This window comes from Marmota monax, unplaced genomic scaffold (genome assembly GCF_021218885.2).
Source record: "Marmota monax isolate L192 unplaced genomic scaffold, Marmota_monax_Labrador192_F-V1.1 WCK01_AAM20220418_F8-fsc00001, whole genome shotgun sequence".
In the NCBI taxonomy this organism is placed as follows: Eukaryota; Metazoa; Chordata; class Mammalia; order Rodentia; family Sciuridae; genus Marmota; species Marmota monax.
In genome coordinates this window covers 26,558,725-26,578,727 of record NW_026693777.1, presented here as the reverse complement: position 1 = coordinate 26,578,727, position 20,003 = coordinate 26,558,725, and positions in this window count along the sequence as shown.

The following is a 20,003-nucleotide window of genomic DNA, read 5'->3' as shown; positions in this document are numbered from 1 at the left end:
CCTCTGCCTGGTTGTTCAGTTTAATATTGCCATTTTATGATTTGAAATGTGCACCTAGAAAAAAATTTAATACAAACTAATTGTTCAATGCCTTCAGATAAGTAAAAACAGAGGGGGGGATACTAACTTAAAAATGGATAAGAAAATGAAATAACTATGATGGCTAAGTCAACAAATGGATAGTATCTATTTAATTATCATTAACATTATTGATTAAATAAAGTTATTAGTTAATTGATTGAGTTAACAAAAATGAGTAGTAACATAAAGCCAGGTCTGAGAAAAGAAAAAAAAAAAAACAAGCACTTGAGAACCCCAGAAATGCAGTAGTTGGCCCCAAGTCAGTTAAATTCTTCCATGTTGATAGCGGTTTCTCAAACTTAGACCTACAGATGCGTTTCTATTTTAGAATGTTAGTGTGAGATTCCCTGGGGGAATATTACAAATCTGCAGTGGTCATTGTCCTGGGATTAAGTTACTACAAACAAATTTCCAGATATAAAAGTGAGTGACTGAGCTCACATGCTGAGCCTCAAGGCCAAACTGTTGTTCATTTTGTGGTACGTCTCTCAAGTTAAGATGTGGCCCCTAAACAATCATTTGAATGATCGGCAGCCCTGCTGTTTTCAGAGAAGCTTGGCTCTGGGTCCTCACTTCACACTAGGGATAATCTCTAAGATTAAAGGTGCATGGAGTCACAGGACAGCTGGAACCACCTCACAGGAATTTGCAAGGCACCTTAGTTCTTCAGGAGATGCTGTGAGTCACCTAGGACCATTCCTGCATGTACAGGAGAACTTTCCAAGTTCTCTTTTTACAAAGCAAGAGATTATGCACCCCATGGCAAATAAAATGCAGTAAACAAGACCCAAAGGACTGCCTTAGGTGGCAGCCCGTTCCCGCTAGGAATCACAGCACCTGGCTCCCCTCTAGTCAGCTAGTGTATTCCTGTCTGTGTCATAATTCTGAACACTCACAGCAGATTTGCTGAAGAAGGCCAACTTCACATAGTCCAGATTGGACAGATTCTGGTCCCTACTGAGGACTACCTTTTCTTGAGAGCAGTTAAACAATTTTTGTATTTGTTCTTTTTAGTTATACATGAAAGTAAAATGTATTTTGACATATCATGCATACATGGAGTATAACTTCCCATGTTAGTGGTTGTACATGATGTGGAGTTACACTGGTTGTGTCTTGAGAGCGTTTTTAAAATAGCACCATGGAGGCAATGCATAGACCTGGAAAAGAGCTCGATAAGAAGGGGTGAAGTAGTTGATGGAATCTATAGGAGCTGTCATATCCTCTGAAACAATGCCAAGTGTGACTATGTCACGGGATTAGCTAGGCTGTCCCAACAAGCCGGATAATTATCAAGTCTGAGATATTCAGATCACTGCATATCTCCTTGCTGTACAGACAGGGCGAGGACCCTGATAACAGTTGAAACCATTTGTAAGGGCTGGATGTGGCTCAGGAGTAGAGTGCTTGCCTCGTACACATTGGCCCTGGGTTCAATCCCTGGCACTACAAAACAAACCACAAGAAAAAAACAAAGGAGAGCCATTTCTAGAAGCATCCTACACTCACACTTTTGAACTTGGTGCCTTCTTTGGCTCAATATAACATTATGTAAGGAAGTGAGTTTTTGAACCTAAAATAAAGTCATAAAATACTTGAGCATTTCACTTTGCAAAAACTTACTGAGCTGTCCCCTGAAGATGGTGCATATCTTTATATACTTCGACAGAAAGTGTCCTATGAGGTAGCAGTTATGTTACCTGGAACAAAGCCTGCCACTAGCTTAACAACTGATAAGCTACAAATAGTTTGTATATTTTTAAGTGGTTGAAAAACATCTAAAGAAAAGTATTTTGTGGCATAAGAAAATTATACGAATTTTTGAAGCAGTTACATTTATAACCTTTGTATACTGACTATGGTTGTGGCTGCTTTTATGCTCAACACAGTAAAATAGTTGCAACAGAGATAGTTTTGTGTGCAAAGCCTTAAATATTTATATCACTGACACATTATAACATTATTCATATTATCTATATAAATATTTGTATTTTATCTGGCCTTTAAAGACAATGTTTGCAAACCCTAAATTAGAGGAGAAAGGAAAGAGATTAGCCAAATATAATTATAGTGCATAGCTTTTTACTTTCTTTTCTTTTTTTTTTTTTTTTCAGTACTGAGGATTGAACCCAGGGACACTTTACCAATGAGCTACATCTCCAGTTCTTTTTATTTTTTATTTTGAGACAGTGTCACTGAGTTGCCAAGGCTGCCCTCAAATTGCTGGGATTATAGGCATGTGCCACTGTACTTGACTCAGAGTGCATTTTTTTTTTTAAATTTGGCACTGGGGGTTGAACCATTGAGATACACCCAGTCCCCCACCCTTTTTAAGTTTTGAGACAAGGTCTCATTAAGTTGCATACAGCCTTGTTAAACTGCTGAGGCTGGCCTCAAACTTTCAATCCTCCTACCTCAGCCTCCCAAATCTCTGGATGACAAGCATATGCCACTGTACCCAGCACACAGTGCATTATTCTTTTTTTTTTTTTTTTTTTAAATATTTATTTTTTAGTTGTTGTTGGATACAATACTTTTATTTTATTTACTTTTTTTTTTTTAATTTTTTATTGTTGGCTGTTCAAAACATTACATAGTTCTTGATATATCATATTTCACAATTTGATTCAAGTGGGTTATGAGCTCCCATTTTTACCCCATATACAGATTGCAGAATCACATCAGTTACACATCCATTGATTTACATATTGCCATACTAGTGTCTGTTGTATTCTGCTGCCTTTCCTATCCTCTACTATCCCCCCTCCCCTCCCCTCCCCAACCCTCCCCTCCCCTCCCCTCCCCTCTTCTCTCTCTGCTCCCTCTACTGACATTCGTTTGTCCCCCTTATATTATTTTTCCCCTTCCCCTCACTTCCTCTTGTATGTACTTTTGTATAACTCTGAGGGTCTCCTTCCATTTCCATGCATTTTCCCTTCTCTCTCCCTTTCCCTCCCACCTCTCATCCCTGTTTAATGTTAATCTTCTTCTCATGCTCTTCGACCCTACTCTGTTCTTAGTTACTCTCCTTATATCAAAGAAGACATTTGGCATTTGTTTTTTAGGGATTGGCTAGCTTCACTTAGCATAATCTGCTCTAATGCCATCCATTTCCCTGTAAATTCTATGATTTTGTCATTTTTTAATGCAGAGTAATACTCCATTGTGTATAAATGCCACATTTTTTTTATCCATTCATCCATTGAAGGGCATCTAGGTTGGTTCCACAGTCTAGCTATTGTGAATTGTGCTGCTATGAACATCGATGTAGCAGTGTCCCTGTAGCATGCTCTTTTTAGGTCTTTAGGGAATAGACCGAGAAGGGGAATAGCTGGGTCAAATGGTGGCTCCATTCCCAGCTTTCCAAGAAATCTCCATACTGCTTTCCAAATTGGCTGCACCAATTTGCAGTCCCACCAGCAATGTACAAGTGTACCCTTTTCCCCACATCCTCGCCAGCACTTGTTGTTGTTTGACTTCATAATGGCTGCCAATCTAACTGGAGTGAGATGGTATCTTAGGGTGGTTTTGATTTGCATTTCTCTGACTGCTAGAGATGGTGAGCATTTTTTCATGTACTTGTTGATTGATTGTATGTCCTCCTCTGAGAAGTGTCTGTTCAGGTCCTTGGCCCATTTGTTGATTGGGTTGTTTGTTCTCTTATTGTCTAATTGTTTGAGTTCTTTGTATACTCTGGATATTAGGGCTCTATCTGAAGTGTGAGGAGTAAAGATTTGTTCCCAGGATGTAGGCTCTCTATTTACCTCTCTTATTGTTTCTTTTGCTGAGAAAAAACTTTTTAGTTTGAGTAAGTCCCATTTGTTGATTCTAGTTATTAACTTTTGTGCTATGGGTGTCCTATTGAGGAATTTGGAGCCCGACCCCACAGTATGTAGATCGTAGCCAACTTTTTCTTCTATCAGACGGCGTGTCTCTGATTTGATATCAAGCTCCTTGATCCATTTTGAATTAACTTTTGTGCATGGCGAGAGAAAGGGATTCAGTTTCATTTTGTTGCATATGGATTTCCAGTTTTCCCAGCACCATTTGTTGAAGATGCTATCCTTCCTCCATTGCATGCTTTTAGCCCCTTTATCAAATATAAGGTAGTTGTAGTTTTGTGGATTGGTTTCTGTGTCCTCTATTCTGTACCATTGGTCCACCCGCCTGTTTTGGTACCAGTACCATGCTGTTTTTGTTACTATTGCTCTGTAGTATAGTTTGAAGTCTGGTATCGCTATACCGCCTGATTCACCCTTCCTGCTTAGCATTGTTTTTGCTATTCTGGGTCTTTTGTTTTTCCATATGAATTTCATGATTGCTTTCTCTATTTCTACAAGAAATGCCGTTGGGATTTTGATTGGCATTGCATTAAACCTGTAGAGAACTTTTGGTAATATCGCCATTTTGATGATGTTAGTTCTGCCTATCCATGAACAGGGTATATTTTTCCATCTTCTAAGATCTTCTTCTATTTCTCTCTTTAGGGTTCTGTAGTTTTCATTGTATAAGTCTTTCACCTCTTTTGTTAGGTTGATTCCCAAGTATTTTATTTTTTTTGAAGATATTGTGAATGGAGTGGTTGTCCTCATTTCCATTTCAGAGGATTTGTCACTGATATACAGGAATGCCTTTGATTTATGCATGTTGATTTTATATCCTGCCACTTTGCTGAATTCATTTATTAGCTCTAATAGTTTCTTTGTAGACCCTTTTGGGTCTGCTAGGTATAGAATCATGTCATCTGCAAATAGTGATAATTTAAGTTCTTCTTTTCCTATTTTGATGCCTTTAATTTCTTTCGTCTGTCTAATTGCTCTGGCCAGTGTTTCGAGAACTATGTTGAACAGAAGTGGAGAGAGAGGGCATCCCTGTCTTGTTCCAGATTTTAGATGGAATGCCTTCAATTTTTCTCCATTCAGAATGATGCTAGCCTGAGGCGTAGCATAGATTGCTTTTACAATATTGAGGTATGTTCCTGTTATCCCTAGTTTTTCTAGAGTTTTGAACATAAAGGGATGCTGTACTTTGTCAAATGCTTTTTCCGCATCTATCGAGATGATCATATGATTCTTATTTTTAAGTCTATTGATGTGGTGAATAACATTTATTGATTTCCGTATATTGAACCAGCCTTGCATCCCAGGGATGAATCCTACTTGATCATGGTGCACAATTTTTTTGATAAGTTTTTGTATCCGAGTGGCCAGAATTTTATTGAGGATTTTTGCATCTAGGTTCATTAGAGATATTGGTCTGTAGTTTTCTTTCTTTGAAGTGTCTTTGTCTCGTTTAGGTATCAGGGTGATGTTGGCCTCGTAGAATGAATTTGAAAGTTCTCCCTCTTTTTCTATTTCCCGAAGTAGCTTGAAAAGTATTGGTATTAGTTCCTCTTTAAAGGTTTTGTAAAACTCTGCTGTATACCCATCTGGTCCTGGGCTTTTCTTAGTTGGTAGTCTTTTGATGGTTTCTTCTATTTCCTCAATTGATATTGGTCTGTTTAGGTTGTCTATATCCTCCTGACTCAATCTGGGCAGATCATATGACTTAAGAAATTTATCTATGCCTTCACTATCTTCTAATTTATTGGAGTATAAGGATTCAAAATAATTTTTGATTATCTTCTGTATTTCTGAAGTGTCTGTTGTGATATTGCCTCTTTCATCCCGTATGTTAGTAATTTGAGTTCTCTCTCTTCTTCTCTTCGCTAGCATGGCTAAGGGTCTGTCGATTTTGTTTATTTTTTCAAAGAACCAACTTTTAGTTTTGTCAATTTTTTCAATTGTTTCTTTTGTTTCGATTTCATTAATTTCAGCTCTGATTTTCATTATTTCTTGCCTTCTACTTCTTTTGCTGTTGTTTTGCTCTTCTTTTTCTAGGATTTTGAGATGAAGTATGAGATCATTTATTTGTTGGTTTTTTCTTTTTTTAAGGAATGAACTCCAAGCAATGAATTTTCCTCTTAGAACTGCTTTCAATGTGTCCCATAGATTCCGATATGTTGTGTCTGTGTTTTCATTAATCTCTAAGAATTTTTTAATTTCTTCCTTGATGTCTTCTATAACCCATTGATCATTCAGTAACCTATTGTTCATTCTCCAAGTGATGTATTCTTTTCCCTTCCTTCTTTTATCGTTGATTTTCAGTTCCATTCCATTATGATCAGATAGGATGCATGGTATTATCTCTACTCCTTTATATTGTCTAAGAGTTTCCCTGTGACATAATATATGATCTATTTTTGAGAAGGATCCATGTGCTGCTGAGAAAAAAGTGTAACTGCTTGATGTTGGGTGGTATACTCTATATATGTCAATTAAGTCTAGGTTATTAATTGTGTTATTGAGTTCTATAGTTTCCTTATTCAACTTTTGTTTGGAAGATCTGTCCAGTGGTGATAGAGGTGTGTTGAAGTCTCCCATGATTATTGTGTGGTGGTCTATTAGACTCTTGAACTTGAGAAGAGTTTGTTTGATGAACATAGCTGCACCATTGTTTGGGGCATATATATTTATGATTGTTATGTCTTGTTGGTGTATGGTTCCCTTGAGCAGTATGTAGTATCCCTCTTTATCCCTTTTGATTAACTTTGGCTTGAAATCTATTTTATTTGATATGAGTATGGATACTCCTGCTTGTTTCCGAAGTCCATATGAGTGATATGATTTTTCCCAACCTTTCACCTTCAGCCTATGTATGTCTTTTCCTATCAAATGCGTCTCCTGTAGGCAGCATATTGTTGGGTCTTGTTTTGTGACCCATTCTACTAGCCTGTGTCTCTTGATTGGTGAGTTTAAGCCATTAACATTTAGGGTTATTATTGAGATATGGGTTGTTCTTCCAGCCATATTTGTTTATTTATGTTACTAAACATGGTTTGTTTTCCTCTTTGATTATTTTCCCCCCTTTAGTGTCCTACCTCCCACTGTTGGTTTTCATTGTTATTTTCCATTTCCTCTTCCTGTAATGTTTTGCCAAGGATGTTTTGAAGAGATGGTTTTCTAGCTGCAAATTCTTTTAACTTTTGTTTATCATGGAAGGTTTTAATTTCATCTTCCATCCTGAAGCTTAATTTCGCTGGAAACACAATTCTTGGTTGGAACCCATTTTCTTTCAGTGTTTGAAATATGTTATTCCAGGATCTTCTAGCTTTCAGAGTCTGTGTTGAAAGATCAGCTGTTATCCTGATTGGCTTACCCCTAAATGTGATCTGCTTCCTTTCTCTTGTAGCTTTTAAAATTCTCTCCTTATTCTGTATGTTGGGCATCTTCATTATAATGTGTCTAGGTGTGGGTCTCTTATGATTTTGCACATTCGGCGTCCTGTAGGCTTCTAGGATTTGGGGTTCTGTCTCATTCTTCAAGTCTGGGAAGTTTTCTCGTATTATTTCATTGAATAGATTGCTCAATCCTTTGGTTTGAAACTCTGTCCCTTCCTGTATCCCAATGACTCTTAAATTTGGTCTCTTGATGTTATCCCATATTTCTTGGATGTTCTGCTCATGGTTTCTTAACAGTCTTGCTGAGCTGTCTATGTTCTTTTCAAGTTGAAATACTTTATCTTCATTGTCTGATGTTCTGTCTTCTAAGTGTTCTACTCTGCTGGTAGTATTCTCAATTGAGTTTTTAAGTTGGCTTATTGCTTCCTGCATTTCTAGGATTTCTGTTTGTTTGTTTTTTATAACCTCTATTTCCCTGTGTAGTTGATCTTTTGCTTCTTGGATTTGTTTATGTAATTCATTGTTGAAGTGATCTTTCATTGTCTGATTTTGCTGTCTGATGTCTTCCTTGAGACTCCAGATCATCTGAAGCATGTATATCCTGAATTCTTTATCTGACATTCCATCTGCTGCAGCTATTACCTCTTCTAATGTTGAGTTGACCTGCATTGCTTGTGGTCCTTTCTTTCCTTGTCTCTTCATACTGTTTGCGTTCCTTTCTACTTAGTGAAACTGTTGTGTTATTGAATTTTCCCCCTATATATTTATATTGGTCTTGTATAGTTGCAAAGTCTCCCTCGCAGGCGCGGGCGGCGGCTCTGTCCCTCTGCGGGCCGCTAGGCTTGTTCTGTGGGTGGTCACAGTTCTGTCTACTTTGCAGGTGCAGGCAGCGGCACTGCCCCTCTGCAGGCCTCTGGGGCTGTACTGCCAGTGGGTTGCAGGTCCGCCTACCTTGCAGGTGGGGGGGGGGGCGGCTCTACCCTTCCTCAGGCCACTGGGCCTGTTCTGTCTCTCGGTTGCAGGTCTGGCCTGTTCTGATGGTGGTCACAGTTCCACCTACCTGGCAGGCGCGGGGGGTGGGGGGCGGCTCTGCCCCCCAGCAGGCCCCTGGGCCTGCTCTGTGCGTGGTCACAGTTCCCTCTACCTTGCGGGTGCAGGGGGAGGGGGCGGCTCTGCCTCCCAGCAGGCCGCTGCTCCTCTTCTGCCAGTGGGTCGCAGGCCCGCCTACCTTGCAGGAGTGATTGGAAGCTCTGTCCCGCCGCGGGCCACTGGGCCTTTTCTGTCGGTGGTCACCTGGCAGGGGCGGGGGGTGGTGGGTGGCTCTGCCCCTCAGCAGGCCGCTGGGCCTGCTCTGTGCGTGGTCACAGTTCCTTCTACCTTGCAGGTGCAGGGGGAGGGGGCGGCTCTGCCTCTCAGCAGGTCGCTGCTCCTCTTCTGCAGGTGGGTCGCAGGCCCGCCTACCTTGCAGGAGTGATTGGAAGCTCTGTCCCGCCGCGGGCCACTGGGCCTTTTCTGTCCGTGGTCACAGTTCCCCTACCTGGCAGGCGCGAGTGGTGGGGGGCGGCTCTGCCCCTCAGCAGGCCACTGGGCCTGCTCTCCAGTGCATTATTCTTAGTGAACCCAAATCAGGGGAAAAAAAATGTTATAAAGGATGTTTTGGAAACAATTTGAGAAATGTGAATATGTTCTGTGTAATTACATATTTACTAATAACAATGTTATATTTTCTGGTGGAATAGTGTTGTTTTTGATATGTGGGACAGTGTCCTTGCACTGAGGAGATACTAAGGTATTCTGAGCAGGAGGATCAAATATCTGTAACTTACTTGCAAATACTTGAGTGAAATAAGTACAAAGAGCACACAAATTTATCACTAAATGACTGAATGTTAACCATCATTGAATGTAGGTGAAGCATCTGAGGGTGTTTATCCAACTATGATTTTTGCATTTCTACATGCTTGAAAATCCTCTAAATGAAAACAAAAAAAATTGGGGGAAATAAACACAACCCTAAAAGGAATAATGTTAAAGAACTTTCCAGCAGGGTATAAATATTGATCAGTGTTGCATGCCAGAGTCATCAGTCAATACAAGTGGTTTGAGGTTTGCATAGAAAACCTCTTCAACAGTTTTGCTTTAGGGGTTGTTCGGGATTGTCATCTCTCAGTCCTCAGCTCTCATCTTTGTGGCTTTTCTAAATTCTCCCTTCTGTTTTTTCTGAGCTGATTCCAGACTGCAAGGGGTTTACCAAAGATTTACTTGTTATCTGATCTCCACATTTGAAGCAAATATGACAGTCAGTGTTTATCCTGTCTTTCAAGAAACATTTTTTTTAAAAATACCTCCCACATAAACGTATTTCTTGGTTTTTCCTAGTGGGGCACAGAAATCCATCATTAACCGTCACTTTGCCTTTTTAAGAATCTATTCCTTGAAGATTTATTATCTCTTTAATCAGAGTAAACTCTTAACCTGCCAGTAATGATCAGTAATGTACCAGTAATTATTCACCATTTACAACCCCTATTTTACCTGAGTATTTTTAAGAAAATTGTCTTTTTTTTTAAATTATGCTTTTGTCTGTGGGCAGTAATTTTGAGGTGAGGAACCAGCTGAGGTGCAGTCTGTCAGGAAAGTCTGCTTATGGGTTAGCACAAGCTTTGAAATTCCATCTAGAAGCTCCTGCAGGCAGTGGCCACCAAGCCTCGGCCACTCTGGAATGCAGTAAATGTAATTCTCACCCTTCAGAGCCAGTCCCTTGGCTCCCATATCAGGTTGGCTTCTCTAATATAAAATCTATTTTATCACACTCATTTAGTCTCAGATTGCCAAGCAGAGATTGTGCATGTTGTGGCTTCTCAAGGAAATGAAATGGCATTTGCTTTATGAAGAGAGTGGCTGGTCTCTTCCAAGCAAAAATGTAGATTAGAAACAAATTATTCTTTACCCTCTGGCAAAGATTTAAAACAACTCCCCAACTGTCACAGAAAGGAACTAGACTTCATTCAATGTAAAATGCTTGAACCAGTTTCTAAAAATAAAATTGGAAGCATTTTAGTTGCTACAAACTTCATTCCAGGAAAGTGAGTTATAGGAGCGTCTTATATTGTTTTATGGAACTTGGAGATTGAAATGATTTTTGGTAGACATTGTGTCGGCTTCCTATTTGAATCAGTCCAGGGTGAAGCCGAGTAGAATTATAGGGGAAAAAAATGAATGTCCGTTACTGGCAGTAAAACACTCAGGCATTGCCAATAACTTTTAAAACACATATACATGTACTTTATACTCCCTTCGAATTTTTAGTGGTTATGTCCACTTAGATGGAAAGTTCTACAACAATGGTACTTATCAAAGATGATTCCTGATGGTTTGAGCCATTTTATGGCAGGATCAACATTAAAGTTTGGAGGAAGGGGACAATTGTCAGCTCTCTGTGATCCTCATATTCTCAACTCCCATTCAAGATCAGCGATGGGTAGCACTGCCCCTCACCTCCACAGTTCTGCTAGAAGTGAAGTGTTTGGTGATCCTTACAAAAGACTTTGCAAAAAAAAAATCCAAAGGTGAAAAAAATCAGACATACATATGGGAATGATATTTTATGTATTTCCCTCTTGGAAACTTTTATTCTTCATTTTCTTATTTCCCCAGCGAAGGGAGAGTACCAAAACCACAGGAAGAACTAGAGGATCTAATAGTAGGCTCTAACCTATATTGAGATCCACAGTAGCTTCTTACACCTATGGCAGAGGCACTTCTGAAAGAGAGAAAGTGCTCAGAACATAGTATTTATACAATAAAGCCAATGTCTGATTGCAAAAGTACACCCCCACCCCTCCCCGACACACACTCCCCCTTGGTCTAAAACCCTAGGAAAGAAGAGATGACAGAAACCCCCAGAAAAGGTAAACAAAGTCAAGACAGCGGGGAACTTCCTATCTGGATGCTGAAACAAAGTGAGCTCCTCCACACCAGCCCAGAGTAGCAGCAATAAAATGGGAAGGACAGGGAAGATCACAGGGAAAGGATATGAGACCACCCCCTCACACCCTCCTGAAGGAAGTCCCAGCAAGTATCAGGGCCTGGACTGGCACAGAGATGCTAAAGTGCCTACTTGCAGAAGATGGAGAGAGACCCCCATGGTGGAGGCTGTGGCTGGCACCCACCATCAGAGACAATAGGTGCAAATGCTGCTGAGTTTCAGAAGCTCAGCAGCCAGCAGCCAGAGTTGAGGCAGGAGCTCTGTCATCAGTGGAGTTGGTTAACCCTGGCTGAACAATTGCTCTGTCGTGAGCATGTAGAGAGAATAGGCTCCAACCTGGTGGACCAGCAGAGAAGTGGCTACACATCGATGGTGTCTCTACCAATCCTGAGATTTTACATAAATCCCCCTCAGTCTCTGGCCACACCTGGAGAGGTGGAGGCGGGGAGACTGAAGGAAAGAAGGAAGGCTAGGTGAGACAGAAAATGACTGGGTGCTCCCAAAGAGACCGAGTTTAAGATAAATGCAGTGGTTCTCAACGGGGGGCAACTTTGCTCCTGCAGAGGCTTTATGGTTGGCATAACTGTGGAGGATGGAGACTGCTGGCATTTTGCGGATAGAGGTTAGAATTCTTCTAAATTCCACAATGCATAGGATGGTCCTCACAACAAAGAATGATCTTGCCCAAGTTGTGAGTAGTGACTAGTATTGAGGATAAGAATCCCTGAGTCAAAGTGACTGAGTGGCTTTATTTTTAAAATATTTCTCAGAATGTGAGAAATGTTTAAAAAATAAAGATTTGCACACCTGAGTTTCTACAATAAATATGCATGCATACACCCACATAAAATGCAATACAAAAGATGAAGTTCTCAAGAAAATGGTGCGTGGAACATAAACTGGTAGGGCATAGCCCTGATAAACTTCAAAATTTGAAGGTCAAGTAAGGAAAACCCCTGAAGAAGAGTTGGGGAAGGAACAGTAGGGTAAGAAAAAAAATATATAGTAGCACAAAAACTAACGGAAAAGAACAGAGTGGCTCAAGAGGGACAGAACAACCAACTGTATAAAATGTGTCACAAAACAAGGTGATAAATAATGATAATAATAATAATAATAAAAAGATGTATCAATTCCAAATTCAGAAATTCAGCTTCCAGAGAGCATGTGAAAGGATTCATGTAAGTAGAAGAGACTCCTCCTGTATTGGAACAGGAGGGAAGAAAAGAATGGGTGTGGATACAAAGTAGACTTATAAATTTTCATTGCAAATAAAAGTTGTTAACTTTTACTTTATCATAACAATAGAAATTGTGAATCTCCAAAATAGAGGGCAGAATCATCTGTGGAAATTGAGAGGTGAAGAGAAGAAATCAAAGAGTGTGAAGGATTCAAAATGAATAATTACGGAGAGAAGGCAGGTCAGTCAGTCTATGAAGAAAAGGGTGCTTGGACATTGTCAGTCACCCAGTTTACATTGGAACTGTCACACAACACACTGCTCATTTGCTACAGTTTCATTGTGTGACAGTTCTCCAGCACATCTCAGTTGCTCAATGTTGCCACAGAGAAATAGTTAGATTAGCCAAAATGCGGTTTTAGTAGAAGCAGTGGTTCTTTAACTAGTTTGTGTCTTAGTGGTAGAGAACTTGCCTAGTTGATACAAACTAGTTAGCTACAGTTGGGGTTGTAGTTCAGTGGTAGATAACTTGCCCAGTATGTGTGAGGCCCTGAGTTTGATTCTCAGCACCACATACAAATAAATGAATAAAATAAATGTCCATCAACATCTAAAAAATATTTTTTAAAAAAAATCATGCTGAGAAATTTTGGAAACACACATATGCATGGACTATATCCCAGAGATTCTGTCTCCAGTTTCACAGGAAGTTCCCCAGTAACATGCAGCACCCTAGTTAGGAACAACTCACCGGTTTGGATACAATCAAAGAAAACTGGCAAAGGAGGAAATATAATGGTGGGCAGTAAAAATCTAAGCCAAGTGGACATAGTTGTGCACACTTGTAATCCTAGCAACTTGGGAGGCAGAGGCAGGAGGATTGCAAGTTCAAAGCCAGCCTCAGTAACTTAGCAACTTAGTGAGACACTGTCTTAAAATTAAATAAAATTTTCAAAAGGCTGGGAATGCTGTTCAGTAGTTAAGTGCCCTTAGGTTTAATCCCAGGTACAAAAAAAAAAAAAAAATTGCCAAATTAGGGATATAGGAAATAATTTCACAGAGAAGGTTGTAAGAGACACAGAGAGAAAGACCAGAGATTAATGCTAGAAGATCATAAATTCAAAGAACATGCCCTATATAGAAAGGATGATGATGTCAGGTCTTAGAGTAAATTCAGAGTATATTTCCATTCTCATCATTATTTTTATGGAGGAGGAAAAAAAATCGGCCTGTAGGGCCTAGCACGTGTAAGGTCTGGGATTTGAGCCCCAGCACCATAAATAAATAAATAAATAAATAACCCCCAAATCTGTATCTCTCAAACAGCTAAGTTTTATTTTTTTTAAGAAATGACAGAAATACTTGTCACTTCTGTGATATTAATTAAACACTAAAGTTACCAAAAGTCAATTATATCATAAAATACGGCCCACGGGGATTAAAAATACCCCCTATCTCCTTGAAAATGTCTTCCCACAGTGGGTGAAGAACAAAGAGATGAACACACATGGAGTACTGACCCAGAAGGCCCTGATGAGGAGGGCTGTCCCCACACGGACAGCTGGAGCTGCTGAAGACCTCCCACCCATTTATTGTGAGCCAAGGTCACTTGTCAACCAAAGAGAGAGTAACACTAAATAAGAGGCAGAAATTAGGACTCCAACAATTCATACTTTATCATTTTTCTGTAAATTACTTCTGTAATCCTCCTTAGAATTAAAAAAAAAAATGTTGCTCCTAAAAGACAACATTCTCTTAAGATACCGGCAAACTATGAATAATGCGGGCCTTGCCAAATGAATTTAGGAGAATCTTTACCTCTGGTTAATAAGTTACTTAGAAAGATTATCTCTTTAAAGACCAATGAATCTTTAGATCTCTGCTTCTAATTTCAAGAGTATTGACTGTGGGCTGGGGGTATAGCTCAGTGGGACAGCGGTTGCCTAGCACGTGTGAGGCACTGAGTTCAATCCTCAACACCACATAAAAATAAATAAATATAGGTATTGTGTCCATCTACAACTAAAAAATATCAAAAAAATAAGACAATAAAAGAGTGTTACTATGATTACTATTATTCTCACCATCACCCAACCCCAGCAATCCTTGCACCCAGCTCTATCAACAGGGTGTTTAGCCAGGGGATAGGTTCAGGGTCTAACTCAACTCCCATAGAAGGGGATGGGCCTGGGGCTGAGCAAAGCCTCCTAGTCTGGTCTGAACGTGAATGCCTGGAACACTCCACGGCACTCACTGAAGGAGCAACCCCTCCTATGCCTTCTTTCTCTGAGACCAGTTTCTATGCTGTAGTGGCTCCCCAAGTTGTACTGTCTTTTGTTTTTAACCTAGGATTGGGTCCCAGCTGAGTGGCAGAGAAGTCCCTTCCTAGCCTAGCAACTGGCTTTATCTCTCGCTCCTCTCCTATCACTCACCCACCTCTCTCTCTGAAGCCACACTAAGTGAAGACATTTCTTGGTGACAATATGATCTCATGACTCTGTCTTTTTCTTTTTCCTTTCTTTCTTTTCATGTGGAGCTCGGGATGGAACTTAGGGCCTCACGTGTGCTAGGCAAGTGCTCTACTACAGCGCTCTGTCCCCAGCCCAGCACAACTGTGTTTTGTACACGTGGGAACACACTCCTTCTGGTTGGGAGACAGAGACTGGGATTCAATTCCCAGCTTTGCCATTAATTATCTGGATGAATTCAGTTTCTGCCTCTATAAAATAAGGAGGTTAGAGACTTAACAGTGGCAAAGTTGTGGCTAATGGGTTGAATCTGGCCCCATGGGCACCTAGACATGCATACTGTGTGCGTGCATGCTCACAGGTACACATGCATGGGCATTTCGCACTTTCCAGTCCCAGTGCATCCTCACCAGTCTCTCACCTCTACACAGTAGCATTGCACATTGACATTAGTGCCTGGGCCCTGAAGGCACAGTATTGCCACCCAGGGCCCATATGATCTCTGAGGTTTCGTCCACGTTTAATGACATGTGAAATAAATAAACTCCAAACACACAGGCTCAGGCAGATGGTTGTATACATGAGAGGCATGAAAGACCTCAGCCTCAGATACCAGAGACCCTATCAAATATTCCTGCACTGACACCAAGACCTTTATTAAACAATCAGATTCCCTTGACTGATGCCATATGGCTAATGAATTTTCTTCCTTTTACCTTGTGACTTAGCAGTTACTAACACCACTGCTCCCAGAATGGTCTGTTTTTCCACATGAAACTAAACTAGATTTTTGGCAGAACACCTGTTCCTTTTGAAGGTGTCATCCCATGATCAATGATCTTTATTTTCTTTCCTGAATAATGATTTACATGCGAGATAATGAGATCCTCGCACTTCTTATTGGAACACTGACCAGTATCTGAAGGTCTCAGCTGCAGGGGAGGAAATCTGGAGCCCATTTCTCTCAGCCTCTTGATTTTGACAGGATCATGAACCTCTGGAATTCCAGTCCACCCTGGGGAAACTTGTTGTTCAGACCCTGTGAATTATACTCCCCCACCACAGCAACACTTTCCTTTGACATAAAGGATATGGCCTTCTCTTTGACCAAAACCCATCTCATCTTAAATTAGTTTGAACCTTTCCTTGCACTAAACTTCATGCTACTCAGGTGTGGTAGAAACAAATAAATCATCCAATTTTCCCAAAGATAAATGGCTCTGGCAACCAGAAAAGTGCAGAAGGCTGGATCAGATGGTCTCTTAAGACCCCTGATAGCTCTGTTATTTTATAATTCTACATTTAATTCATTAAATCCATAGCTAAAACGGTGGATACCTCATAATAGCTCATGAAAAAAATGATTATTGAAAAAGAAGTATAATTGATCTAAAATACCTTAAGAAATTTCCCTTTGCCAAAGGTATGAATCATTGAATATATGCATGTAGAGACACCAATTTCTGGACATCAAAGAAGAGGTCAAAGTAACATAGGGCCGGAATATGCAGAGTGGTTCCCAGAGACTTGAGAATTATGTTCAGGTGATGATCTATAGCTCTGGAGGCTCCAGACCTAGGGTACTTGAAATGATTTATAACGGCAGAGCTATGTACAAGGAATCTATCTGGAAGTGGAGTAAAGAAAGATGAACTAGCATCTTAATAAGTGCTTGTAATTCTCTGAGAAATAGTGAAGCTCCTTTGAAAGTTAAAACCAACCATGTGAACGTTTCTAAGCTTGAGCCACCTTGGAGAAGTCAGTACATACTGTAACTGAAAAGACAGGGTGGAGAATTATGGAACCAGAATTAGGGCAACTTTCAATTCATTTCATTTATTTGAGAATCATCTTTTATTCTTGAAACATTTGGTTGGGTGGTATGTCAGCCAAAAGTACCCCACAAGTCACCTGCATAGTGTGATCACAGAGCTTTGTTCTACCAACCATTTATCGGCACAGCAAGCAGGCTTGCCTCTCAAGTACATGGCAAGAGAGACTGATATGAGAAAGAGAAGGGGAAAAGAGGGAAAAGGAAGAAAGGGGGGAAGAAAAAAAGGAAGGGAGAAAGAAGGAGAGTAATACAGGAATAGAGAGAGAATTTTTTTCTGAAGTGTTGTGCCAAAGTACGTGGCCTTAGGAAGGCAGGCGTGAAAGTCCTACAGGTAGGGTAGGGTATAAGGGCAGATGAGAGAGAGGAACTCATTTGCCAATGTCACACAGATAAATACCTAGCTAGGACTTTAACTCAAAAACCTATTACCCATTCCCACAATCCACTCTGCTTCAGTAGAGAATGCTACGCAGTCAGCATGGCTTCCAAAGATGGCCTACTCGTTACTGCTAGACACCTTTGCCAACAAAGCTTGCCACATTCCCCTTCCCCAGCCCCCAAAGAATAGCAGAACTGGTAAATTAATCAACTAGATGTACTTGCAACCAAACACAATTAAAACAGACCCACATTTTAAAATAATAACAGTGGAAAATTCCACAGAATTGATAAATGCTTAGAAGAATTTATTTTTCTTCTATGAATAGCCATCATTACATATTTGCATGAAAACCCCAATGCAAATCAACCACATAGGATGCTAGGGAAACTTCTTAGAATGCCTTTTTATTTGTTTGCTTGTTTCACCCATCCTTCCCTGTAAAATCAGCTCCTTGGGAAATCAAGGTATAAACTAGTATGGCAGATTGAGCCACACCTTGCACTTGTTTTTACCCTAGTAAGAAAAGCGTGCTGGGCTGGGGTTGTGGCTCAGTGGTAGACCACTTTCCTCCTATGCCTGGGGAACTGGGTTTGATCCTCAGCACCACATAAATACATAAAATAAAGGTATTGAGTCCATCTACAACTAAAAATTTAAAAAAGAAGGTGTACTATCAATTTTAGCAACTGTAAAAATGTCCTACCTTGTATTTCTGATAAGTTGCACATTATTGTGAAAGAAGAACTTTTGAAAATATCTTTGCTGATTTTAAGGATTTTCCTTCACAAATAAAATACATAAAGGATTTGAATCAATTTGGTTATGGGAGAAATTATTTGGTTATTTGATCATATGCAAAACATATTTGTATTTAAATTATTTCTACTAGAAATTGTTAGAAATTTCTATAGCCTTAACACATCAACAAATATACATACACACAAGGCAATAGAGTAAATAAGCCCTTTGAGTGAAAATTCCATTTTGTTTCAAAATGTAGCCAAAGAAAACCCAAAATCTTATTTATTAACTAAATGTAAGTTTTAAAGCATTAGATGCACACCCACTCAAAAAATCAGTGGAAAAGTACGACATAATGAAACAAAACATATCACCCCCAAACTCTCCCAACAGATAAGCATTGGGAAAAATGTTATACACAGTTATTAGAGACACAAAGTAGAGGAGAAATAATGGTAAATTCAAATGTTTTATAGTTTGAAATTGTCACATTGGGATTCATGAAAATTACTAAGTAGAACATTACTTAGAAAAATTACTAAGTAGATCCCCTTGGTCTGAGAGTTGAATAATAGCTATAATAGCTGCCATTTGCAAAGCACTTAGTATAAGGCAGGTATTACGCTAAGTTACTTACCTGCTTTATCAGATTTAATCCTTACAATAATGTATGAAGTAGGAATTATTTTATCCTATTTTTACAGATGACCAACCTAAAGCTTAGAGATTCTTCATGGTAATTCAAATGACAAACAAAAATCTCCTGGGTCATATTATGTCTGACTCCAGAATACAAACCTTTGATCATTATGCAATCTCAACTTTCTATCAAAGAAATCCATTGTTCATTCATTCAGTCACTTCTAGTGATTTAAGAGCCAATGGAAGTCTTGAAGAGTGATCAAATTTGTTTTTTAGGAAGTTCTGGCAATGGAGGGGAGATGACTGATGTAGCAGAAGAGAGATGTCAGGAGAACTATTTAGGGTTGTCATACTAGCTTAGGATGGGAGGGTGACCCCTACTTACATAGTGACCATGGAGATGGAAAAGAGGAATCAGATATATTATATATATTTTCATGATGTAATTAATAAAAGTAGATGAGAAACTGGATAGGAAGGGGTGAGGAGAAAGAAGTTATTGGGGTTGACCTTGTGTCTTCTGGCTTGATGTCTGAGTGATGGCATTCATTGACAAGTAAAGGAAAATAGGAAGTCAAGAACGTCAGGAAAAGTTGATGAGGACAGTGGAGAGTTTAGTTTGGTGCCTGGAGTCCTTTGGTTAAGGTGTACAGAGCTAAAAGCCAATGAGAGCAGTTATTACCACATGGAGGGAGGTTTGCAGAATTAGAAGAGAAAACAACCAATAGCAGGAAGCCTGTGGAAAACCCAGAAATTAAGGCACGAGCTAAAAAAAAAAAGAGGAGTAAGCAGAAGGGGTATAGAAGCAGAGCACTGAGTGGTAGAATAACTAGAGAGAGATGTGTTCAGGAAGGGTCTCAAGAAGGAAATGGTATAAGGAAGCCAAGCAGAAGAGCATCTTTGGATTTGCCAATTAAAACACAGTTAGCACAGTATAAATCAAGCAATAGAAGTCAATGTCATTTAAAGTCAATGTCATTTTAGGTTGAATATGATGGCTCCTATATTATTCAGTCGTTTGTTTGGGATTGAGAATCAACTGCTTTCATGATGGAAGAAGGTTGTTAGAGTCTTTGCATGACTATTTAAAAGCATAGGCCAAGGCCAGGTGCGGTGGCACATGCCTGTAATCCCCGAGGCTCAGGAGGCTGAGGCAGGAGGATCGCAAGTTCAAAGGCAATCTCAGAAATTTAACAAGACCCTCAGCAACTTAGGGAGGCTCTACTTAAAATAAAAACTAGAAAGGGCTAGGGATGTGGCTCAGGTTCAACCCCCAGTACAAAAACAAACAAACCAAGAAAACATAGGACAGGCATTTGGTGTTGCTACAAATTCAGAACTCTGTGTTTAACTGAATTCGAAACACTGGTATTGCTTGACCTAATTTTTTAATTTAAATTCAAAGTCCTAAAGTGAGAAATCTTCAGATAACAAGTGCTTAACATACCATATTGTTTTTATATGGGTA